The sequence below is a fragment of the Crocodylus siamensis genome, chromosome 5, assembly GCF_052110815.1.
Source record: "Crocodylus siamensis isolate JL-2025a chromosome 5, ASM5211081v1, whole genome shotgun sequence".
NCBI classification, from domain to species: Eukaryota; Metazoa; Chordata; order Crocodylia; family Crocodylidae; genus Crocodylus; species Crocodylus siamensis.
This window is the reverse complement of record NC_143399.1, coordinates 184,983,384-185,010,502: the sequence shown is the minus strand read 5'-3', so window position 1 is coordinate 185,010,502 and position 27,119 is coordinate 184,983,384. Positions and strand designations below refer to the sequence as shown.

Here is a 27,119-nt window from a genome sequence, read left to right as displayed (position 1 = left end):
ATCAAGTTAATAAAGGACACTTGCACACACTTTATGTTGGCAGAAATGGACAGCACAAACTTCCCCTTATGGCTCCAGCTGCATTCATCCTTGAAAACAAGCACATTGTGCTAAATCAAGGACATCCCTTGGTGTTACACTCAGGTATTTAACTTTACTGTGGTCTTAATTTTAGAAGAAAACAGTTAACCAGTAACAGGAAGTAACTTGGTCATTGTGGTTAATTAAAAAGAAATTATAGGCATATACTGAAGAGATGTGGAAGAGATCTCAAGGATAAGCTACTCCAGGGCTGTTCAGATCTGGTGAGGCCGTGGGCCTCAGATGACACCAGCATGTGTTGCACAGGCTGCATGCTGTGAGGACCCCCTCACTGCACGGGCTTCTCCAGCAGCATGCAGACCGCCATCCTCAGCCACGCAGGCTACATTAGCAGGACCTGAACTGCCAAAGAGGCGGCTGGACATAGAGTGCCTCTGGGCCGGGCTCCTCCTGCCTCCCACCCAGCCTGGCTCCAGCAACTACGCACCTCACAGCCCCGGCCCAGCCCCAAGGCACCCCCAGCTCCACACAGGAACTTACCCGGTGCCTCTGTCCACCATGCATGCAGGCAGGGCGCAGGCCATGCTGCAGCTCCCCCGGCTGCATGCCAGGGACAAGGGGCAGAGCCAGAGGAGAAGCTGCAGACGCTGTCCCTAGCTCGTCCAGTCAGGCACGGCTGGGGCAGCCCTGTGCCACGCAGCCCTCAGGGCAGTGGTGGCGGGACCCAGCTCATGTGATAAGCCTCGCCCCGCGGGGGTAAGCAGCTCCCCTCCCCTCGCTGCCAGCTGGGGCCCGTGGGCCAGCTCTACCCGCCTCGCTTCACTGCTGCCCCACCACCTCCGCGGAGCATGGAGCAGGCACCAGGACTCCTTGCCTGTCCTGAGCAAGGGACCTTGGGCCAGATAAAATGGCTTGGCGAGCCGCATGGTGGCCCACGGGCCGTATGTTAGACAAGCCTAGTCTACACGTATGTTTTCTGCAGGGTTGACTAATTAGCTCTGCAGTATAGCATCACAGTTTGCCAGGGCCAGTCTACAATTTTTTGGGGCCTCCTGCAAGAAATAGGTTTGAGGCCCCTGCCCCAAAGAAGGCGGCAGCAGGGGGTGGGGGGTGGCAAGCGGCTGCATGCAGGGGGCCCCTTAGCTGCAGGGCCCCCTACAGCCGCAGGCTCTGGAGTATAAGACAGGCCGGCCACGCAGTCTGTGTGTGTGCCAGTATTAAGGTGCAGTAAATTAATAAACTCTGCCATAATGGAGTAGTTACATGAGCTGCAGTGCACATGTAGGCTGTGACAGGAGCTGGCTGGAACACAACGGTGGTACAGTGCAGGGGCTGCCTGCCGGCGAGCCCGATACTAGCACCCTTGTGTCCCAGCCAGCTCCTTTACCACCCAATCCTGTCAGCCGGAGCCTGGGGCTGATTCCCCAGGTCAGCTACTCCACCCTGGCTTGAATTGTTGTGGTCCCAGGTACACATGTAAACACTGCACCCAGAAAAAGTCTTGTCCAGCTTAATTGCACATGGAGATGCACCCACTGTGCTCTATACTGCTCCCACTACGCTGATACAGGGGCCTCAGCTAGCTATTTTACAGTTACCTCAGACATGTCTATATTAACACTACATCTACTCTGTGACTGTAGGTAGACAGACATTGAATCAATTTTTTGTATTATTAAACGGGGTTTTTGTAAAAAATATTGGGGGGGAGGATTGGGAAATACTAATGAATGTCTTTTTTGTTATTATTTTTGTCAAAACTTCTCATGGAAAAAAACAACCCAACTCTGGCACCAAATACATGCAAAGCAACGAACCAGTATGGCATGACACTATGACCTCACTTTTACAGAGATAGCTCTGTTCCCACAGGCTAAACATGAGTTTGAGAATTGAGAGATCTTGTTGTATTACTAGTTCTGTCTCTGACTCTCTGTGGCCTTGAAGAATCACTCAGCTACTCTATGCTTCAGTTATTCTGTCTACAAACTGGAGAGAAATGTTGTTTACCTGCTTTTGCAAAATGCTTTGGATGTTATGAATGAAAAGTACTTGGATACTATTGTAATGAAGCCTATATACCTAGCTAGAATCTACAGACGTGCCAAGTGTTATTACTGCTTCTGCTGCTTTTAAGAACAGTACTTCTAAGGATGATGTCATGTTAGATACGGCAGATGAGTAAAATAAATGCCAGTAGAATATTAGGATTGGCAAAAATTTCAAAAACTTCATGCTGGCAAGAGTAAAATGCTGCTGACTTGCAGATGGCAACAAAATGCTAAAGCCAACATTCTGTGAGCCAGCACCCACTGATCACCCTGGGTAATTTAGAAACATTCATAACATTCTCAGTTTAGTACTTATTCCATCCATGATTTGGTTCAGTAAGCCTTTAAAGTCAACCCAATACAATAAAGGGTATTTTCCAGCACATATTTTGCAACAAAGAAAAGAATAGCGGAATACATTTTTCCCAAACCATTTAACATTCTCCAGGGAGATATGATTTCCTTTCAAAGTGAACTACATTTCAATCCACAGGACATTTTTATTATCCATTTTGAACGAAGTAATTGACTCTTTTGGAAGCAGCTGCCTCATTGTCTCAACATCAATTAGCCACTGAAATATTGTAAGGTAAAGTGAGAACCTGACAAGACATAGGTGAATTCCCTCTAGTCGCTTTAAATAAAATCCTCTTGCTTTACTCAATTACTTGAGTCTACCAAAGCACAGTATCAATATATTTTAATGTGTAACAACCCAGTGGCTATATCAGATTCCAGGAAGTACAGAAATATATCTATGTGCTAATGAGACGCACAACATTTCTATCCTAGGTAGATACATATTGAAACGCTGCACACAGCTGACAGGGAACATGCTGTACATCATGTTTGTGCAAGCATCTTCTGCCACAGTTACGGTAATTTTCATTAGACAACAAATGGGATGAGGCCTTTATCCAAATGGAGCACCCTTAAATCTCACTGAAGCTCATCAACAGAGGATGACCAGTTCATTAGGTCTGAAAATATTCCCTAGCATAGTTCTTGAAGCATTTTGGACCATCACTGAAGAGTATCCTGCTGATGTTGTAGGGATGGATGCGGGTGGGTTTGGGTTAGATGACATCAACTGTGATGACAGCACAGGTGAGCAGATGGGAGGTAAAGTCTTTGTTGTACAGCAGCCAGATACATTGGAGATGTTTTTTGTCACTGGACCACTGCAAAACATCCAGCACCACATGCCAGAGAATCTGACCCAGAATGTTTGGTGCACCCTAATTTAGATTCCTCCTGTCTCCAGTTCCAAGAGGAGAAACTACAGGACAGTAGTTTGGGAAAGTTTGCCATTAACAACTAGTAGGTTATTGCTTGATGCTTTTCCATTCATTCCTTTTCTGTAAGAGAAAAATTAATAGCCCATGATCCTCTGTGCAAAACCAATATAATCAACACCATGTTTGGGAGATTAAATTGCTTTCTTATCAAGAAAGGCCAGGAAAAATCTATTTACAAACTTGATAAAAATTTCAACAACAAAAGTGGTACACTTGTTATAAAGATTGGAAGGAAGGGGGCATAGATTAATCATTACTGCAAATGTGACTGACTTGCCAGTATTATGATGTGACACGATCATTACAGAATGAATATTGCAGAATGACATCTGACTAGTAGCTTACCATACAGTAGCATTTCAGGACTCTATTCAAAGGAGGAGGGATGAGAGAAAAAACAAACACACAAAGTTTCACAAAGTAAATGATGACCTTTTAATTAAAACAATATGAGCGTGGTTTCAGATGCACTGGATACCCTGCCTTATTTGAACCCAAATCGCTTGAAGATCCTACACTGCATCAGCCAGTAGGAAGAAAGGGATGTAATAGGCACGAGGAAGAATGTGGGGGACCACAGCCAGGGTCTGCCAGCCTCTGCTGCTCACCCACTCACAGGCTGAGCACCCCCTGACAGGGGCTGCTGTGCCCTGGTCACACAGACCCCGGCTGGAGCTCCCGCAGGGAGAGAGGGGGGAATAAACCCCCTCTTTGTGCCCTTAGCCTCAGAGGGCCATGACAGGCCAGCACCTGGCCACATGCCCGCCCCTGCTGCTGCAGTGGCAGGGGGGAGTGGGAATCCTGACAGGGGCAGCAGTCCCAATGGTGTCTCAGGGAGCACAAACCTCTTCCTGGTGGGGGGTGCTGCAGGCAGGACTGGGGTGGGCAGAGCTGCCATAGCCTGTGCAGGGTGGATGGCAGCACCAGGGCTGGCTACAGGGGCTAAGGCTAATTTTGAGGTGGCCATAACCCCTCAAACCCCCCTAGCGCTGGCACCACTTAGCCCCTCCATAGCCACCCCTCCCAGCCCTGCCACTGCCACTGCCACTCACTCTGGCTTAGCCCCATAGCTCCAGCTGTTAGGCAGGGCAGATGGTGGGGCCAAGCTGGGCTGGGGGGCAGGGACCTTCCCATCTGGCTATAGCTCAGGCTGGGGCCGTGGGAGCTGTGCACCCAATTTGCTCCAACTCCTCACACCCAGGCTGGGCCCAGCTAGAAAGGACTCTGCCCCCACAGCCTGGCCTAGCCTGGCCTGACCCTGCCATCCACTCGCCTTGCCCAGGGCTGGAGCTGGGGCTGGACTTGTGGGGCTGAGCCAGGCTGGCCCACTGTTGCTGCCGAGGGCAGGCGTGGAGGGGCCAAGTTGTGGGGACGGGGCCCTTTTCAGCTGGCTGCAGAACTGGCTGGGGCTGTGGGAGCTGTGTGCCCGGTTCACTCCCAGCTCCCTATGCCACAGGGTGGCAGGGGGCTCTGTGAGGCACTTCTTCAGTGGCTCCATGACAGCCAGGCCTGGCCTGGGTGTGAGGAGCCAGGACTAATCTGGGCATACAGCTCCCACGGGCCCAGCCCAAGCTGCATCCAGCTGGGAAGGGCCCTGTCCCTGCAGCCCAGCTTGGCCCAATCCAGTCGTATCCCTGGGGCAAGGGCTGCAGGGCTGAGCCAGGCTGGCCCATGGGCACTGTTGAGGGTAGGCATGGAGGGGGTCAGGGCTCTTCCCAGCTGGCAGTGGCTCAGGCTGGGGCCACAGGAGCTATGCACCTGGAATACTCCCAGCTCCCTGCGCCCAGGCTGTCACGGAGCCACTGCAGTGGCCAGAGCTCTTCCCTTTCTCCTCCTCCCCCACCGTGGGGTGGGGGAGTGTGGTCTGTGTGATGCTGCCTCAGTGGCTCTGTGGCAGTTGGGCCTGCCTTGAGGGTCAGGAGCCGGGAGCAATCCAGGCGCACAGCTCCCATGGGCCCAGCCCAAGCTGCAGCTGGCTGGGAAGGGCCCTGCCCCTGTGGCCCAGCCTAGGCTGGCCCCTCCACACCCACCCTCCAAGTGCCCATGAGCCAGCCTGGCTGAGCCCTGCAGCCTCAGCCCCAGGCAAAGCAGGCAGATGGCCAGGCTGGGCCGGGCTGGGCCAAGCCATGGGGTCAGGGCCCTTCCCTGCCAGAGGTGAGGCTCAGGCTGGGGCCACAGGAGCTGTGCACACAGATTGCTCCTAGCTCCCCACGCCCCAGTCAGGCCAGGCTGTCATGGGGGGCTCTACCCCTCCTTCTCCTCTCCTGCCACGTGGTTGTGGGGAGCTCTGTGTGGCGCTACCTCAGGGCTTAGATCTGGAGGAGCACAGCACTGGGCCCTCTGTAGGGCACAGGGGTGAAAACTGGCCACTGTTGGGCAGGGGGGGAAAACTCTGTGTTTCTGGCTCCCTGTGCCCAAGCCAAGCTGGGCTATCAGGAAGCCACTTCCTCTTCCTCCCCCACCATGGGGCACAAGAAGAGAGGGGTCTGACCATGCCTCTGTTTTCACTGCTTGACCCTTTGGTGCCAGGTGGGGGGCTGGGGGCTGACTACACTCCCTCCCTCCCTGCTCCAAATAGCTTAGCAAAGGCTGCTTCCTCCTCCCCCTCCTGATGCAACCTGACTGGGGTCCCTGCAGCCCAGGGTGGGGGTTTAAGCCCACCACAATCATATTTAGGCCTGCCAGGGCCTGACCATGCCCACTCTCTCAGCTCAGCTTCCTCTAGCCGCTGTGGCTGGGAAGGGAGGGCTCACTCCAGTGCCCTCTGGCTTCTGGCCTAATCCACTGCAAGTATATGCCTCCATTTCCAGAAGCAAAAGCGAATGTCTATTCACTTCCTAATTGGTTCAATCTACGTGGTTTACACTAACCTTAAAAGATTGAATCAATATCGGCGTGGGCTTTTTGAATGTCTGTCCCTAGCCAGGAAGTTCTGAACGATCATGTAATACAGGTTCAGGTTGCAGTTGCTTCCTTGTAGGTATGTACGCTGGGTTCCTTCAGTGAGAGATTGGAATGTACAGTTGCAAATGCTTACACCATGCAAAGTCTAACCTGCGAGCCCGTTCATGTACTGACCTGGAGGGTTCAATATTGCAAAGGGCTGACAACAACATAGCTTCTCTACATTGTCTTAAAGGACACAAATTTCAACAAACCAAACAAACATGCTCTCTTTTATCCAACTAGTCCCATCTCAACGCTACAGCTACCAAGTGTCTCAGATACCACAGCCATGGGTACATCTAGAAAGCTCAAAGATGATAGAATAAGTTTCCATTTGTTGATTTTCTACTGCTACTGACTTAGTCAAGAATGGGACAGGGTGCTCTTTCTCCACCTTAAATCATAATGGCTAGAGAGACTTTGATCTTCTTCCTCATTATCCTTATAGTCTGTTTGTCTGTAGCTGTCCAAAGTACCATACAAGACAAAAGCCTCATGTTTCAATGAGTATTTTCACCATCTAATCTCATTACAGAGCCTGTTCATTTCGTAACCAATTATTTCATTCCATGATCCTTCAAACATGATCTGATCTGTATTATAATGTGCGCTTGATACAAAAACAGTAAAGCTCCTGAATGGTTAACTTGAAATCAGAGCATCTCTGATCTTTTATAAATAATGCTCAGCATCTTTTTGGATGAAAATCAAGGTCTCACATCTATTCTCTGGAGGGTTCCCAACCTCCCTACTTTTTGCTTCCACTTCTGCAATCTTCCTGTAGATATATCTAATGTGCCTTTCAACCAATGGCCAGCAGCTCCACTGAACTGCTGGAAAGATGATAGTTTGTTTTAAATAGATTTGGGTCTAAAAAATTGAACTAAAGGAGATGATGAACATCAGACATCACAATGTGATTCGCATACTGCCTACAAATTCTCCATAAGCCCATAACCATGTATACTTAGTCCTTTCCTTACCATTGCTAGAATGAACCTCATAATCTGAGTAACAATTGAGATGACACAGCTGTTTTTACAGTTTACACTGTAAAAGTGGTCTTTAGGCAGTTGCATTTGTCTCAAAACTTCTGGTTTGCATATCACAACAGCACAGGGAATGATATCAATAAAAAGATTAGCCTGAAAGAAAAAGCTCTTTGAAAAGGTCCACAGTTTTCCAAGCCATGAGAAAAGTGAAATTATATATTAAATAAGTCAGGTAGTAACAATGTAGTGTTTGAAGCCACATCTTTATAGTTCTAGTAGAGAACACACTAGTACAGGGGTAGCGACCCTGTGGCATGGTTGTGTGCAAGACTTGTGGCAGATGGGTGGGGGAGGGGTGAACAGATCACACAGCAGCAGATAGGGCAGGAAACAGAAAGCAGAGCAGCAGATGGGGCAGGAAGCATGGTGCAGGAAGCAGAAAGCACAGCAGAAAGTAGAATATCTGATCACATGAGGGAAGGGGATCAGAGTGGCACTGTGGGCAGGACACCCAGGGCAGATGTAGGGCTAATCTGTGGCATACCTGCCAAAAAGGTTGGCCTCTACTGCCCTAGCAGATATTACCTAACAAAAGGCATTAAATCTGAGTGGGGGAAATTCTGGTTCCCTTGAAGCCAACAGGAGTTTTGCCATTGACTCTACTGGAGCTAGAATTTCACACTTAATATCCACTGTATTTTAAAAGTATTTAAAAATAAATTGAGCATTTACTCTTCAGTAGGCCAGACCTGAAATAAAAGCCTGTGCAGAACAGAAGGCTGCCCATGGAAGGTTTTCTAACAGAGTGAGAATGTCGCATCTCCTGGTGCCATTTCTACCAGTGTAATTACAGCGTGTTGGAGCAGCCTCATTGCACGTGTATAGGCACCCCAGGTTTCTGGATAAGAGTTGGCCATAAACATGACAGTAAAATTTAATGAAATGGTGTTTTTATACCCATAACATTTATGAATCCTACAACTAGTCTGTTCAGTTTATTATTATGGCAGTAACAGCCATAGTAGCCCCAATCAGGGCCCAGGGCCCTACTGTAATAGTACTATGCAAACACAGGAAAAAAGATGGTCCCTACTCTGAGCTGCTTACAATCTAAGGGTACAGGCACCCAGGGCCGTCCCTAGGGGGGTGGATCAGGGAAGCCACCCCAGGCCCCGCGCTCTGGGGGGCCCCGCAGAGCTGGGCGGAGAGGCCGCGGCTGCATATCCCACCCGTCCGCCTGGCAGGTTGGACAGCTCATTGCCTGTTCCGGCTGGGAGTTCCAGCCGCCACCCGTCCCACCATGTCCAACGTGCCGGGGCTTTCACCCCCCAGCATCAGAGTGCCATGGGATGGGAAGAGGGAGGTAGGCCCCACACAGGCCGCTTTGCCCAGGGCTCCACACCCTGCTGGGATCGTCTCTGCAGGCACTTATATAATCCACATATTAGTTAACTAAAATAGTTGAGGAAATATTTTGGGGGTCTAACTATACTACAGAGCCAATGCTGCACCATGCCACCTTTCACCAAGCCCTACCAGGCCCTGTCAAAAACAGTTCACAGAAATGCAAATAGTACTGTAGGCTGAATTTTTCCAAATATTGCAAACACCTAAGGGGAAAAGCCTCAGTTAATGGAAGCATACAGTAGAGCCCTATGGGATGTTGAAGGAAGTTTATATAAATTTTACTACTGCTCACTAAAAGGCAAACAATTTAATACTTTGCTCTTTGGCATTTCCTTAGTCTTTGGACTTCTTTTTAATTTGTACCTGAGGACTTAGATTAGCTGGGAAGGGTCATGATAGAAATTCCTATTTCTAGTTTTTCTCTTTATGTTTCCTTTTGGTCAGCCTACACAAACCCAAGTGGATTGCTTGAAGGAAGAGGGAAAAGAATGGCCTTTTAATTTAAATTCTGTCCTTGAGGGATCTGACTGCAGCTAAATGTGTTTGGCATTAGCCTCTATTTTTCACTTTTCACCAGAGAGAGAGAGTGAGAGAATAACAGCACAGTCACCCGTTTCTAATTCTGCTCATGAACTCTCAGACTAACGAAGATGATGGAAAAGGAACACACACAAGAAAACTTGAGTCACAGAATACAAGAATTCCTTTGGGAAAAGATGGAGAAAACAGGTAGTGTTTTTCATGCAAGCCTGCATATTCATCCAAGCTTGCATCAATATGCAAGCCTGGATTCTCTGTTAGCCAAGATTATGCGCCCCAAAACAGAGTAAAAATAATGTTACTGAGACTGCAAAGTCAAGTCATTCAGTGCACAGAACGGAACCTTTGTGGGGATGAACCGTCACATGGTGAAGGACTCTGTTGCACATAGGTCCCATTTTTCATTAGTTACTGAAGTTCCAAGGCGTGTAAATGAGACAGAGGATTTCAGGAAAAGGAAGGAAGATCTCACAACCAAAATACATGTGTGACACCCTGAACAACTGGATTTTACATTCTATTCCTGCTTCTGCCATAGCATGTCTGTTTAAGTGTAGTCGAGTTACTTGGGATTTTCCTACGCAGCCAAATGCAGGTGTGATTGGAGAGTAGGGAGGCAGACTAGTTTTAATGTAACTAGCACTGGTAACACTTGTGGTGAGGATACAATGGCATGGATTTAAGGGTAGGTTTGCAACACATGTAGTCACCTAGACACTGGCAAAGTAGTGCATACCATGCTGAAGCTAAGTGTACCGTATCTTCACTTCTTCTGTTATCGAGGCACGGATAGTGTGGGTATGTCTGCCTATAATACTCACACCTTCATTCAACATGTTGATCCAGCCCTAAAACAAATTTTCAGAGGGAGCCAGTCATTAAATGTATGTCACTAAGGCTAGGAACAGACATTGTATTTGTCCTTGGACAAGTTGTGCTTGTGTTTGTCCCAGAACAGAAATATTCCAGCACTGGCATGTACACACATGTCCTTCTAATCAGGGTTTAGTGAATGGTTGAATGAACTGCTGCTTCTCTGCCATTGATTCAACTGTGAAATCCCAAGACAACTATTCAGATGTTCTTTATGATGTCCCACAATAAACTGTCAGTACATCTTACCCTGTGAACCATTTTAGGATTTACGCAGGGACAATGGTCTTAGATGGCTGAACTAGTGCACCTTGCGCTGGGATAAAATGGTTTATTCCAGGATGAATACGATGTCAGTTTGTAGGCTTAAAATCATTTTATTGGTGTATTTGACCCTGGATTCTGATTGCAGAAGTTGTAAACACACAGAACTACAACTGAAGTCAATAGGAGCTGTGCTTTGAATAAATGGAGTATTGTATGACAATGAGGACTTCCCTTTCCTTTCTTAAAAAGATCATTCAATAATTCTAGCCATTCAGACTTGATATATTGATGTATTGTTCTGAAATTTAAAAAATACTTAGTTTAAAAAATGCCATATTTATCCATTATTTCCACCTGAAACTATTCCCTGAATTTAGCAAATATTTGCAAATACCTTCCAAGTGTACCCTATCACAGCATTTTCAACAAATAAATCATCAGGGAAAAAAAATCATTGCAACTCTGGTGCATTTTCTAGTGGCTGGGGAGGTCGGGGGTGTTGTTTGTTTGGTTGGCTGTTTGAAGAGAACTGGAAAACCAAATTCCATTATGTGGCATAACTATTCAGGTCATGATCAAAATTAAAAACTTCAGAGCCTACAGACCTCTGTTATTTGAGTTAATGGAGTAAATGATATTGATCCTCTATATGTTGTGGGATGGGACAGTGCCAGAGGATTTCATAAATATTTGCTGTCACTAGTTGGGACTCTCCATTCCAGTTCCAGTGTCTTCAATTAGCCAGTCCTTGCTCCACTCCTCTGAAATCTCATTCCAAACTATATCTTGGTACTTGCTAGGAATGATCTTCCCATCTCAGCCTCCTCCCCCTAACAATTGCCTCTTGCTCCACCACATATGTGTATGTGTTTCTCATCAGATCTGTCCAGTAGTGTAACTAGGGCAGACCAAGCTGTGCACCCACTCTGGGTGCTGACTATGAAGGGGTGTCAGGATCCCCGCCGCTGCCACTCCACCCCCAGCAAAGGAGTCTTTTCTGTGGCAAGGGAAGCCCTGCACTGCTGCAGCCTACCACAAACTACGAAGTGCAGCGCCACAGCAAACAGTGCATCTGGAGGACAGGTGGACTAAGCAGAATACCCCCACTCTGATCTATTACGGTTGGCATACCCTAACAATCTCCCTCTCCACACTCTGTCCCCTGGACCCAGTTTTTCAGTAAGCTCCCTACACCACTCGATCTGTCTTCTTGTAAGCCAGAGGCCTATCTTAAAGGATTAATGCCACAGCACAGTCCAGTTTCAACCTCTGACTCATAATGTATTGGTTACAATACAAAACATAAGTAAAATACCAAAATAAAAGCCTTCATTTTCCCCTACAGTTCTTCAGCACACCAGAGGTACTGGTTGGCTTTTATGAGGTTCAGACTCAGCTGTCACCTAATCCCTGGTCTCCTCATCAGGGAGGCAAGTGACTTGCCCTGTGACACTTTCTCCTACCCTTCACTCTAGGGCATGAGTGCCAGAGCATGGCACCTGGAGGCATTTTGCTTGGCTCAAGTGCCTTGGGGCAGACAACAGGGAAGGGGCCAAAGCTACATTGCCAAAACAAGGATCAGGTCCCTTGCAGCTCCCCGGCCATCCACCCCTGGCATGCCAACATCTTACAAGTTGTAGTTGTGGGTATTTTCGGCACTCTGCCCAAAAACATTGCTGAACCCTGCTCTACGGGTTTTGAGTCCCAGCCTCCTTAACCAGATAATTTAAATTTTGCTCAATGAAACTCTTATTCCTAGTTCCCCTCTCCTGCTACTGCCTTCTCTTCAGCCTTCAGTCCCACTGTCCCCCCTATAGCTTTTTGTCCCAATTTGCTTTCTTGGTTTCTATTTCAGGTCTTTCTCCTACCCTTTACGTTTTTTATTCCATTTCTAGGCTGCCTTCACCTAGCAGGTTAAGGGGAAAATGAGAACTAGAGAGAGCATTTCTCCACTTCCAGTTCTGGATCTCTGGATCTCTCTGCAGCCCAGAGATAAAGGCCAAATTTCAGTTCCCTTCTTCAGGTCCTAAAGGTTCTCGAAACACCACTTTGGGTTTCTTTGGGTTTTTTAAACATGACATGAAAAAATAACGTATTTTCCTCTAGCTGTTTCTCAGAAAAAACAGCCATTTGGGTACTTTAAAAAAAGCGGGGGGAGGAGCAAAATCTGTCTGAGGCAAAAAAAAAAAAAATCCATCATGAAAAATGTGCAACCTCTGCATACAATTGCAGAAACCAGTCTTGCAAACATTAACTACAACTCCAGGCGCATATTATAGTTTCTGATCTATGGCAGTATTTGGCCTCTCCCTTCATAGTCTCTCTAATAGCCTTGTGAGGGACTTTATCAAAGGCTTTTGAAGTTCAAATGCATTGTTTCAATCAGTTCTTTTATTCACTGTGTTATTGGCAGATGCAAAGAATTCTAATAGATTATTGAGACAGGATTAATTTACCATTTAATCCTAATGTTCATACTCCGTATAGATGAGATTTACTGAGGCGCCCTTAACTATGAGTTGACAACATTTTCTGTGCTGGTATCTCATATATATTTGCTTGGTACTCAAAATCATGGAGACAAGGACATTATAAATATCTAGACAGATTAATAATGTAGCACCAAAGAGGAACACAAGTCAGTTATTATTAATGCCAATATCAAATGCTATCTTGAGCAGCAGACAAGATCATTTCACTCTGCCTCAAGAAATTTAGAGATCAATGAAGCCCACACATGGAGTGGCCAACCTGGCCTTAGAGTCAAAACATTTAAAAGTGCTAAATAATCTGAAAAATGCACTATCTTTTCATTTTATTTTTAAATCAATACTATTTCTCTCCTGTTTCACTTGGTAAAGAAAACGGACCTGTGGCCTTAGCGTGGGGCAGTCAATTTATGCTGACTGACCTTGGTGGAAATAATTACAGAGCACCATACCCAGAGTCGAACTAGAGGGATAGAAGCTAAAATGAAAACCTAATATTGTAAAGAATTGATCAGTCTTCTTTCTCTCTCTCTCTCTCTCTGGAGCCTATTCAAAGCTCATTTATTGGAAAGACTGATGGCAAGGTAGAGACTGTGGGACTAGTACAGGCTCACTGTGCAATGCACTTAAATGATTAGGGAATATTGGACACCTTAGCTGGAGTCAGCTGTTTGTCCTTCAGTCTCAGAGTTGCAGAGTGCTGCCTGCCAGTTGTACATCAGAGCAGTTAAGCAGACCCTTAGATGAGCCATTTAGTATTGATGATAGTGCAGTAGTCCTGAGCTGATCAATAGCATCATTCCTTCTCTGCCTTGGCTAAGAGCTAAAGAGACTAGTTGGTGCATATGTGATGACTAGAATTTAATTATACATCAGATTGATTTTCAATTAGAACACAAGGGAGCTGTTTGCCAGAATTTCAAATCGGTGAGCAAGTCCCTGTCTTCTGAACAACCCTTTCTTCTCCCCAGTTTCCTGCCCCACATGGAAAAGTGCACAAACTATCATCAACCCTTCATCTACAAATGAACAACTTGTATGCCGCTAGGCTATGGACAGACAGACATTACACATACATCAATTTAAGTGATCAGAAACTGGTTTAAACCTGTAACAGAACAGACATTCAGTGCACATAAACCAGTTTGAAAATGGCTGAAACCGGTTTGAGATAAACCTGGTTGAATGTAATATCAGATTTAACTGATTTGGCTCAAACCGGTTTATGCAATGTCTGTCCCCAACCTCTTGCTGGTTGAAGATAAACCAGACACTCCCAGCATACCAGCAAGCTCTCTGGGCTGGGCAGGGCTCTCTGCTCCACAGCAGAGCTGGCCCCCAGCACCATGCCAGCTCTGGAGAAGCTGCTGGGCTGTGCTGGGATCGGGACTGGGGCCTGCTGTGCCTGCCTCTTCTCCAGCACCCGATGTCATTGCCCGGGGCCAGCAGCCCCGCACCGCCTGGTGGGGCCCAGAGCCAGGGGCTAAACTAGGGCCAGCCTCTGCTGCACCACTGGGCCAGAGAGGACAGAGCCCTCAGGACCCCCATGCCTGCCCCGAGTCATCCACGGGAAGAATCCAGCACAGACTGGCAGCTCCTCCAGAGCTGGCATGGTGCCAGGGAGCGGGGAGGTGGAGGGGAGGGAAGTGGGCTCCTAATCTTTGCACAGGGCAAGGGTCGGCTGCAGCTGGGCTCAGCCTCTGCTCCCTGTGTCCACACCTTGCTGTTGCTGCTTGGCTCCCTGGCGCTGCGCTACCTCTGGAGGAGCCACCAGGGTCTGATTGACCCCCATGACCTGGCCTGGCTGGGAACCCATTCAGAGTTCGATGGTTCATTCAGAGGCATGGGCAGTCAGCTCCTGCCACTGTGCACACTGTGGGGGAGCCAAAGGAGGGTGGGCATGTCCCCATTCCCTTGTCTCCCTTGCACCACACCGCTGCACAAGTCTCTGGGCTCTGATTGCCCTACAACCTGGCCTGTTTGGGGCTCCATTCACCACAGATGGGGTCCCAGCTGGGTTGTGTTGTGGGACAATCTGAGCCTGGTGGCTAGTCCAGGGTCCCATCTGCAGGCTGCTGACTAGCCAATCGTGTGCCACCAGAGACGGGCACAAAACACTCCCACCCTGCCATTCAAACAGGTGGGGGTGGGGAAATGCCACAGTGTGCTATAAGTAAAAATAATTTTTATACTCTATACTATATAGTATTCAAGTCCCTAACCCCCTTTTCCCCATAAGCCTTTAGTTTTACCAACCGTGATTTTGCCAACCACAGGAACCTAACCCCCAAAGATGGCAAGGGAAACCTGTATTATCATGATCTCACATATTCTTCAACACAACAATTTTGAATTCTGCATCAAGACCCCATATTTCTTTGGAAAATACTGGATCTGTATTTATTTCCCATCAAGCAAAGGCAGAGCAATAATTCCTAAAGTTGAGTAGATGTACCACAAACTCATGAAAGTAGTCACTCTACAAGTAGTCAGGTGCCTAACTGAGCTCAAAGCCTTGTTGCATAGTCTGAAATTCACATTGGCTAAGTACAGACAGTTAGAAAGCCTAAGGCTGACTGGATTCAATCTTTGCAGGTTAGTCTAAGCTGCATAGATTGAACTGATAAGCAAGTGAACAGACATTTACTTTTGATTCTGGAAATGCAGCCACATGGCCATAGTGGCCCAGGCCAGAAACTGGGGGGCACTAGAGCACACCTCCCTGCTCAACTGGAGCAGACAGCTTGGGCCAAGGCTAAGGCTAGTCTACACACCATGCAAGGGGGAGTTTGCAAGGGAGGTGCAATGCATCCTGAGATACTGGAGGACTGAGTTAACTTGAATCTGGAGGGGATCTGGAACAGAAGTCCAAGAAACTGATTTAACCAAAATCAGTTAAGTCTGATAATATATCCATCCAGGTTTATCTTAAACCAGGTTCTGTGTTAGGAATGTCAATACATGTGCCCAGGGGGACAATGAGATCAATAAGGGTGGGGGGTTTTGAGGGGGCACGGGTTGTTTGTTTTTTGCCTTACTATGTACATCAGGCTTCAGGAAAACTCAAGCAGATAAAACAGTGGGAGCATCTCTCTCAGCCTTCCTGAGACCAACAGCTTATTATGTCACATCCATGCCTTATAAGCATATTCCCATGTTCTGAAAGCAACCCAGTGGCATTCATGTGCAGTCTGCAGAAATGGGCGTATGTGGACACAACATTATGATGGGGATAGCTGAGCTATCCTATCTCCCTAATTTGCAAAAGAAAAATAGGCACATGCTGGCCTGACCATTTCACCATCCCCCAAAATTCAATCTGGAAGAAGTTTTAAAGTCTCAAGTAGATATTTAACAACTTTGGCACTATTCTTGTAGATTGTGTATCTGTAGAACACAGGACTGGAAATGAACTCCCCAGGTCACCAAGTCCAGTCCCCTGCAGTTGCAGATAGTCATCTAACAAACATTTGTCCAAAAAAGGGCCACTTCACCCCTTCTAGCCATCACGAGCTACAAAGCACCTGCTAACTAAAAACCCTACCTAGTGTCACAGGAGGAAAGCAGAGCGGATAAAAGGGACCATCAATACAGTGGCAATGACAAGGAATTTCTATGTAAAATATGGTCAGATGATCCTGGCAACTGGACCTTGCCTTACACTATGGATAAAGGAAAGCCTGTACCCACCTAGACAGTCTAACCTGAAAAAAAATCCTTCCTGACTCTTAATCTGGCATTCAGTTTACCCCTGAATATATGAGCTAGACCAGTGGCGCTCACTGCTTTGGCCCCAGAAGCTAGATCAGGCCCCACACTGCTCTGATGTCCTGGGACTGAGACCTGGGCCACCACTGTTCAGCCCCACCTGGCCAACATCAGTCTCCAGGGGCCCTGCACAACCCCTGCCCAGCCACAACATGCTATGATTAGGCCTCGCATTGCCCTCTGTACCCCATCTAGCATGCAGGGCCATGGCTCATGGGGCTCCCCGCAGATTTCTTGGGAGCCTCACAGGCCAGATAACATGGTGCTAGGGGATAGATCTGGTCCATGGGCTATGACATGATCACCCCTGAGTTCACAAGCAACTTGTATGCGGGGCATGGGGGTAGGAGGCATGTTCCCCCCCGAACAGGGTCAACACCACCAGCAACATCTGCAGCCCACCACCAAGACTGCCGACAGAGCCTGCAGGCGCTTGCCAGCATTGCTCCCACTGCCACCGTCTGCAGATGCTTCGTCAGCTTCGTCCCCATTGTTGGAGACCCATACTAGTTGAGTTTCTCAGTTAGACCCACCAGCGTACCACAGCCAAACTCACTTCTAGCAATGGCTTGTGTCTAGTCCTTCAGAGGGAGACAAAATAAACTGGAAGCAATATAATATATTCAAGGTGCAGGGGAAGAGGCAAAACAGAAATTCTTCCTGGCCCCAGCAGACGACTGGTAGAAGCCCTGAAGCATAGGATTGATACAGTATAATACAATGCAATAAGTGATGTAAGCGCATTAAAAATTTAAGAGACAGAAGAACGAACAAGGGAAGGAAACTTAATCCAGCAAGAGTTATCACGACTACCCAACCCAATTTACACACATAAAACTCTAGAATTCCCTGTAATCTAATCTAAGGCACACTGACTCTCCTCTCATCTTCCACTGAATGTATTTTTTTTTCAAATAGGACCCAAATCAGCAGAAAAAACTTCGTAATAGTGAGAAATCCCACTGAAACCCTGGGGGCAGCTCACAGGAGTCAGCATTACAGCTGGTAGTAGGTGCCTGTAGGAGCAGGCCTTTATTGCTAAATCTTTGAGGCTTGAGTTACATTTGCAACATCCAGCAGCTGAGTAGGAGAGGCATGAATAGTAAGAACATCTTGTCTGTCTGTGGACTTCTAAACACTACCAAGATCAGGTACACAAAGTTCAAGCAATCAATGGAATCCATCTTTAGAGCAGACATATGTGGTTGTAACAGATACTGTACCTTTTATGTGAAGGTGAGAAAAATCCACAATAGGAAGGTCTCAGATGAACTGAAGTCACCATCAGTGCTTCACAGGGCTTTCTTATCTCTTTTGCTTCTGTTTCTTAGATTTCCCTTGAAAGCTTGATTTTGGCTTTGACATGTGGATGCTAGAACAAAAATGGAAATGTGTAATGTTTAGAGCAGGGAGTCACTTGAAGTCTCTCTGGAACTAATGAAACAAAAAAGGAACTATAAATAAATTAACTTTCCTGAAAGTTTAAGAGCACTTTGTGATTAAAGTTTAGTTCTTCTCATGAGGATTAGGCCCAGTTTGTGTTTCCTGACATTTAGCACTCTGGGGTGTGAGAAGCACACGGCATAATGAGCATAACATTAGTGCAGTAGCAGTCCACTCCCTAAGGGAGACTCTCATTCAGCATTACAGTGCTCATTAGAATATTTTCCCAGGCAATCCTAAACCAAGGATTAAGAAAAAGGATTTTCACAGAGCAACAAGGCTGTGAAAAGAACAGACAACAGGATGTTTTGGTACACTGAGGTCCTGCATCAGCCCTCTCCTCTCCTTAGCAAATAGTGCTGCATTTAGGACAAAGAGCAAGTCATCCATTGCACAAGCACCCTGAGCAAAAACTTACAATTGAGTTTTACCTTGAAGAGTCTAGAGAAATTAGAAGCAGGCTAACCTTATATATTTGGAACCCGAAAGATCTAAACTAAGCCTCTTTTTCCTGCCCATGCCCTGGAGATGACTAAATCACCAGCCTTCCCCTGGAGATGGCTACTAGGGCATCAAAATCACGAGCCTTCTCCTGCATCCTGTGTTGTGGAGACGGCCTACCAGAGCATGGGGCTTTCCCTGGCCTTGTCTTTAACCATGCAGCACAACTGGTTCTGTTGCAAGTCCCCTGAACCAAACTTTCAGCATTTGGATTCAGGGCAGTAAAACAAGATAGCTCAGTTTGATGAGGAATGAGTTTACCTCCTTCATGTGAGCATTCAAGGAGCAACCTGACAAACTACTTGAGCTTCTCTGGTAAGCTGAGGTCATTTTTTGAGATGGGTGGACTGGGCAGTTTGCCTCCAGATAGGTGACATTTGCCACTCAGTTCTTCTCCCCCTGGCTCTTGGCAACCTCAAATCAACTTGGACCAAAGTGAATATGCTGCCATATTCAGTGAGGAACTGTGTCGTTGCAGTAGTGAAGCATCCTGCCATTGAAATCTAGGACAATTAGAGGACGAAAGAGAGGAAAGTGTCCAGCGTGCTACCACCAGAGTGCTGCCTCCAGGAAGCAGGATTATTTAATGCTAATTCTCTATAACATTCACTAGTTCTGATGTCAAAATTCTCCTCCCCTTCTGCAAAAATTTTATGAGCCTGCTTCACTTTACTTCTGAATTCTGATGTGCCACATTCACTTCTTGTTCATTCCAAGCTTCCATGCATGAGCATGTCTGTCTACTTATTCTTCATAATATGTGTTCTACATATGCAATTCATGAGTCAGATCATATATGAGAGGGCTTTCCTTTCTCCAGTTCTTACCTTACAATCTTTTCTCCATATTATAGCCTAACTTGAATCTCCAGTTTGCAGCCTTTGTTTTTGTAACCTGGGCGGTACTCCAAGAGGTACCCCCTCTCCAACTGAAGGGATCAAAGCGGGTACCCAAGCACTGTGGGAGGTGTAGGGACTCTCCTCCCCCTATAGAGCAGAGCCAGACCACCAATGGGGACTTAACCATATACTTTTTAATGAGAGAACAATACTGGGAACATAACCAGTATAAACCAGGGGGGATAGGGGACACTACAATGCCCCAAAGGGGCAGGATTCAACAAAGGTCAGACACTTACAATCATAGATATATTCATCTAGTCAACAAATGACAGGGTTAACCGAAATGTAAAACACAAACAGCAGAACAAATAATACTGGTTGGTGAAATATAAAAAGCAAAATACAAAATGTCAAATGACAAGGGAAATATAGAGCCTAGGTACCTGGAGCGGGAGAAAGCACAATGGCTCCTTTCCACTGCAAGAAGAATTTCTCCTTGTTATATTTCCTTCACCCCAAGTCACCCCAGCTGGGACTACTACAGAAACTACCACACAGTCACCAATGCTAATACTATACCAAACTGCTAGGGGTCTTGACCTTCCTGGAGCCCCAGCCTCATATGGAGTTGCCGGGCCTTTTATTGGAGGAGCTGGAAGCAGAGCTGGGAACCTGTCAGGTCACTACTGAGATCCTTGCTGGAGCTGGGGAACTTCTCCTGCTGGCCACAGCCTCCCGTAGGGCATCCTGGAGCCCAGCGGGGAGCCTCTCCTAGCGGCCGCACGCCGCGCTGCTGAGGGTCAAACTGCTGCCTGCAGGTGCCACTCCTTCAGGCTCTTCTGGGGCAACTGCTCCTGCCCCGCTGGCCCAGCTCTTTGAATCTCCTTCCTTGTGGTCCCTCATTGGTCTCCCCTGAGTCAGCCACACTGCCCCTTTTATCCCCCCTCCTGGTGACCCAAGGGGCCAATCAGGGGAAATGGAGGGGGAGTCTCTGGGGCCTGATTGGTGAGGAAAGGGAATCCCAAGTCCTCCAATCATCTTTTGCCCTTTCAAACCCCTGGGCTAGGTCACTGTCAGCCCGTCACATTTTCTTCTACAACTTCCCTACTGTATTTCATATGCAAAAGCACTTGTTTGTGTGTGCATCCATAGGTGACACATGGGTGAGGGGGGCAGGCCACAGGGTCACATGCCCCCTTCAAATTTTCTGCACTGACAGCAGGGTGGAGTTGTGTCCCTCCCTCCCCATCAGCACTTACACATTTTCTGTGTGTGCATCATTAACACTGCTGAGATGGCTGTTTCCCCTGATTTCCTTCCACCCCTGCCTATCTTTTTTGCCTCTGGAAGAAAGCTCTGGTGCCCAAAACATTTCCTCTCTACCCAACTTCTCACTGACAAGTTTTCTTTGTGACACATAGTAGGGAAGACGCTTCATTAAACTTTTACGATATTGTATCCTAGGGAACCAGCCATTTTTAGTGTTATCAATGGTATTATTAGAATGAACATGATTATAAGGAGGTTTGATGGGCATCAGGAGCCAAGTTACAAATGTATTCACATCAAAGAGAGAGACAGAAAGTCTTGTAATGCAGGGCGGGAATAGATGACAGCATTCTGAAAATCATATACAGGGTTTCTTTTTAGCCTGATGTAATCAGGAGTAATAATAGGTTTTCTTTAGAAACCCAGTCATGTTTTCTCCTTGCCAGTTTCAAGTTCCAGTGAAACTTTAACGTTCCCTTTGCTACCTTGTATATTCAGGCAGTAGAATGATTATTACCAAAATAATGTTTCCCAAACTCTGCTTACATGAAGTCACTGCACCTCGGCATGCTGCAAGAGGAACAATCTGTACACACTAAGCAACATGCTGAGCATCATTAAGGAAAATGAACAGGCAAGATAAAATAGGCAACTGTGAAAATTAACCCAGCAAAAATTGATGTTTTTTCAACATCCCTTAATGTGCAAAGGTTATGTTACCAGCTTCAAGATATGGAAAGTGTGAGTTAACTAGGATCATGTAATCAACCCACAATTCTAAAGGCATGGCTTGACATGACTGGACGTGAATCTGTCCTGAGGACGACTGAAGATAAGGTACACACACTGCAGCTGAAAACTATAATTACAAGTAGCTATAAACCAACTTCTATCCCATATGCTGCAAATCACATAGAGACACTTGGACTCCTCCTCTCCAGCCCTGCTTGTGCTAGGCTCATAAAACACTGCAACATGTCTGCTCTAGGGAAAACCAGCCTGGAACAGGAGATTAGATATCATCAAAAACAGCAATATTACTGCTCAAAGGCGGAACAGGACAGAGGAAGCACTAACTCTTGTAATAACTTCCATGCAGTATACCAGTAATTCTTTACCCCCAGGCCATCATGAAGTCAAGCTCCCCCAGTAAGAGATGCAGGGCCTGGGTCAAATCAGCCTGTGCAGGGCCCCACCCCTGGACGCAAAGAAGCTGGCAGCAAATTTGACAGCAGGGGCGGGGGATGCCAAGCGGCCAGGAGCAGCGGATTCAGGGGCAGGGGGTGGGGTGTGCCGAGCAGCTGGATGTGAAGCCGGCAGCAGCACAGATTCTCCACGGCTGCTCCGCCCAGCTCTGCAGGGCCCCCAAAGTGCGGGGCCTGGGGCGGTCACCCCTATTTGCCCCCTCCACCCTGGGACAGCCCTTCCCCCAGTCTTCCTCAATCACCCCATGCATTGGGCACTAGAAAAGGAGGCAAACCTGGAACACGCTAGTGGATTTACCACTGTGCAAATCCCACAGTCCAGCTATTGCTCCCTGGAGAGCCTGAAACATTATGGCTGAAGTATCCACTTCAGTGTAAACTGACTTATGGCTCCAGTTGCTTCTTTACTTCCCAAGGACCCCAATAAATATCTTCTGCCAAATTTGCCTACTGAGGACTTAGTGTATAGAAAAGAATTCTTGTCTGATGGCCATACACTCCAGGAAGGCCAATTTAGACTGGATATAAAAGAAAAGTTCTTTACAGTGCATGTCTCCAAGGCCTGGAACAAACTCCCTCTAGAGGTGATGCAAACACCTACTCTGGATTCCTTCAAAGAACAGCTGGATGTATTTCCTGCTGGGGTCACTTGATCCCAGCTGATTTCCCATCTATGGTGGGGGGACTGGACCTGATGATCTCTTGATGTCCCTCCCAGTCCCTAATATCTATGAAACCTATACAACGGACTAAGGGGCTCTCCTACTTATGGGACACCAGGTGTGAAATTGCAATCAAGGATCTGACTTGTGATGCTACCCCAGTAAGGTCCAAGCTTTCTGATGCCACAATTAGCCCTGCACCCTCCCCAAGTATTACTCCAGGCCCATTCCCCTGCTCTAAATTATGCTCCCATTGTGCTACCTACCCCCTCCCTGATCTGCCATGTACCACACACAGAGGCTGCCCATGTACATATGCCACAGGTTGGCCACCCCTGTGCTACCCATCAGGTGGCCCCAATTACAGCAGGAATCTTTGGGTCAAGGGGCTTTTATGACAATGTCAGTGCACTGACACATTTCTGTTTGAAGCATGTCTGCAGACTTAGGTTGGTGGGTGTGCTCAGCTCCTGCCCCCTGCTGTGTTGGGACACGCTTTGCGTCCCTTGATGATCACTTTGCACTGATATTGTAGAAAACGCAATTAATCACAGACAGCAGAAACAGTGTCCTGGGGACACAGACACTCTCTGAAAATTCAAGCGTTCACAACAAAAAGTTATAGCATCAGACGAAGTAAGCTGTTGCCTACAATAGCTCATGCCTTCTTAGTTACTAAGAAGCCACCCTGCCCTGCCTTCTGCTTCAGAAAGTTACAAACTGTTTGCAGACAATGCAACAAGAATGAAATTAACCCTGTATAGAGGCCACTGGCACCTATATTGAACTCCAACTAGAGTTAAGCAGTGAAGAGCTCCTACGTAGGTCTTGTACACACACGTGAATTTCAGCCTAGCATAAGTGAAATCAGCTGCACAAATTACAGACCATCTCCTCAACGTACACAATCTAACATGAACATTCAAAGGCTCTGAATTTTCTCTCTTTTCAGATGTGTATTGACTTGAAAGCAATGTACACACTGAATATGGTGCATTTATTTAACCATTTTCCTCCATATATTTATCCAGAAGTAGTTCCTTGGACTTCAGTAGCACAGTTTTCAAAGAGACCATGCAATCTAATTCCCATCTGTGTTTCCTGCTCCAAGAGTTTCAGCTTGGGATTGATAGAGCAAGGCAGCTGTTCTGAAACACAGGAACACTATGCTTATTTGAAAGGGACATGAGTCACGAACTTAAGGATTCTTCTGGTTCATGTTGGACTGAGTAACACTGAGCAAGCTGGGAAGCTTGCAACACCTGAAAGGTGCAGGCAAAGAACTGCCATGACCCACTGCCAGCCTGCACTCAAGATCCCAAGTAGAAGCGGGGAGAGATTCTGAGGGAGCACACCCCAAGGTGCAAGCCCTGATCTTTGATGCCAGAATTACAATATATAGCACTTAATATTGGGTTAATTAATAGGGTTAATTCAGGGGCCTCCTACTCCTAGGTGGCAGGGGCCACATGCCACATGCTGTGGGCACTCTCCCACAAGTCCCACCCGGTACCAGGAACAGGGGACAAGAAGCAGGAGCCAGAGGTGGCAGGGGAGCCTGGAGACCCCAGATGCTGCAGCAGCAAGAGAAATGGGAGGAGCAGTGGCCGGGTGGGAGGCCATGGGCTATGTATTAAATCTTTGTGGGCTGCAAGCACCCCGCAGACTGCCAGTTGAACAACCCTGGGTTAACTGATCCTCCCAAACTGGCAGACAAAGGACAAGCTGTTCCTGCTTTACAAAGAAACAGATAGGTGTGCTCCTCAAAACAGTCAGAGGAGCACACAGACCATGTTACATGGTAAACTTGCTTTGTGCTGTGCTGAGATGCTTCATTCCCCAAACCAGCCTCAGTGAGCTGCATCTGCATGGTGCCACAGGTAGGCTAATTAGCTCCGGGAGGCAGTAGTGCTAGTTAGCCTAGCCACAACTATACTTTTAGTTACTGTGTAGATATAGCCACAGAGCTCCAATGGCCTTGAATCCCATGACTGCAAAGACAATCAAGAACTCCTAAGATTCTGGAAAAAGTCCAGGGGATATGCCATATTCCTCAAAAACTTGAGGCTGGGCCTATAGCAGAAAAGCATTGCTGCCATAGTTTAAATGACAAATCCTATGAGTGGAAACACAGCTTAAGCCAGTAGCATAACTAAGGAGGTGCGGGTGAATGAGATACTAATCTCAGGTACTGATACAGTGGGGTTGCCAGAATGGCAGGCAGCAGGCTGAACCCAAGCCCATGCCACAGCAGCAACAACCAGGGTGTGGCAAGTCATGCTCTTTGACTCTCCAGAGCCAGATAAGTCTCCCCTGGCCCCCTCCCTCTCATCCTTCTCTCTGTCATTTGACATATGCTTTGTAACAAAGCCCCCTCCCAATCACAGCCCAGGGTACCAAATAGTTATGCCTCTGGCTTAAACTAACCAAATCAGTTTTTGCTAGTTCATCCCATACCATACCTCCTTAAGCAAAATAAAAAATACCCTGACAAAAACCATCCTTCTGCTGGCGTAACTGTAGCTTCTATCATAGCAGTAATGCCTACAAAAATAGGCAGCACAACCACGCACAGCCCCACACCAATGCGGTGCTACCAGGAAAGATTCTAGAGCAGGGGTTCCCAAAGTTTTTATGCCATGGCCTAGCAAACCGTGGCCCAGCAGTCATAGCTGACGGCAGCTGGAATTTCCAGCCAGAAGACAGGTAAGGATACCCCCTCCACAGGCCCTGCACAAGGAGCTGCAGCTTCTCCACCTGGCTCGGGGGGGGGGGGCACTGCGGTTTGCCAGTTCGCAGCCACTTCCAGTCTGGCAGCTGACTATGATGTGAACTGGCAGCCGACCTGCCACGGCACCTGGCCACAGCCTGGGGATTGAGAACCCGTGATCTAAAGTAACCCAAGACTCTAGATTCCAGGACAGGAGCTAAGCCCCTTAAAAACAAGCATCCAGGTACACCTGCCGCTTCCGTTTTGTTCCAAATAGAAAAGATTGGAAGTGACTTTATTGCACTGTTTTGTCCTTTTGTTAAAGCCTCCTTTCCTGGCACCACACAACTGGGTAAGATTCTCAGTTTTCATTCAAAAGCAAACAAAAAGGAAAAGTAAAACAGTTTCACTGAAAAGCTCACAAATATGAATCCTAACTGCTCCAAACCCAAAAGACAGTGAACCCCAAATTCATCTGTTTTTTTAAAATCTCATGAATTTCATACCAACCTGGTTTTTAAGGCTGTAATAGTGGGGGGGTTTTGGATGCTTGGGACTTGCAATACTGGGGATATTCCCTTTCAGCCTGTCCCTCAGTGGATTCAGACTGCTTCACAGAGCTTAGCCTGGCCTTCGTTTCACAAGACTCAACACAGTAAGTCCATGTAATCAGGAGAAATAGCTACCAGCAAACCCCAGCAGGGGAGGCTATCTACAGGCCTTATCTAGCCTGTCTCACTGCTTTTTTAATGCATTCTCTGTAAGACAGAAGAATGCTCTTATCCCCATTTTACCATTACGGCACAGAGAAATTGAGTGACTCACAGGAAGTTGTGACAGAACAGAGAGCTGTAATAAAGTTTCCCCTTGGCCCAGCCTAGTCAGGATGGTAGACCTCTCTTTCCTCCACAAAGTGCATGCACACGCGCGTGCACGCACACACTTTTCCACATTGCTCTTTGGTGATAGTGAGGCTTGTTTTTATGCAAGGTTATATAGGTATTAATTAATTACTTTAAGGAGATTATTGTGCAACAATGCAGCAATATAGTGAGCTAGAGGCTAAGCCAGATATAAAACCACATATATAAAAAGTAATATTACAAACATGTACAGTTGGCCTAAAACTCTACCCTGAGGAGGTGACACTGAAGACCATGTCAAAAGTTATTTTGATCTGGTGCCAGCTGAAAGTCACAAGAAAGGAGCTTCAAGAACTAGAAGGAAGAATTATAAAACACAGCTGGCTCTGATTTGACAGACAGACTTCCATAAAATTTCAAGAAAAAGAATGGGTTTTCCTTTTTTCCCTAGGAAGGGGTTCATGAATGTGATTTGAAAGCACACTGATGCTTTTAAATACAACATAGGAGCAAGATATGATTTTATGGTTATATATGGTTGTATATTATATTTTACATTACCTTATGGTCAGGCTGCCATAAGTTGATCTAAGGTTTAAGTTTCAACAGGGTTTTTTATTTTTCATAAAAATGGTTAAAATATAAAAAAGTTTGGAATTAATTCAATGGTGTAAAATGCAAAAGAAAAATGTCTTCACCATTGTAAATAGGAAAGAAAGTGGTAGTCACTAACATCTAGGGTCACATCAGAGTCAATGTTCTGGTTGGGAATTTCATTATGCTTTTTTTAATCTCTAAGAAAATACAAAAAGTGTTTTTCTTACCAAAAAAAATGTTTTCAGGAAGTAAATACAGTATGGACATATTTTTCAGATTACCATGGAGAAATGTAGAACTGTATTGTGTCTCTGGTTTTGATAAAAAGCCCATGTTAGACTCCCGCTCCCTCCC

General features: G+C 46.8%; 1 long non-coding RNA gene across 2 annotated transcripts in view; it reads right to left on the bottom strand.

The window, feature by feature from the left end:
* Nucleotides 1–2,808: 2,808 nt before the first annotated feature.
* The window catches only part of LOC149865031 (uncharacterized), a 130,657-nt gene continuing 106,346 nt past the window's right edge, over nucleotides 2,809–27,119 (bottom strand). Inside the window, exons 1-3 of one of the 2 annotated variants that reach the window (XR_016442710.1) lie at nucleotides 19,903–20,352; nucleotides 17,897–18,045; nucleotides 2,809–3,451 (exon numbers count right to left, since the gene is read on the bottom strand). This is a non-coding gene — a long non-coding RNA (uncharacterized LOC149865031). Of the gene's footprint in view, nucleotides 3,452–17,896; nucleotides 18,046–19,902; nucleotides 20,353–27,119 lie in introns of those variants that run through there. The other variant, XR_016442711.1, reaches the window with a different exon arrangement.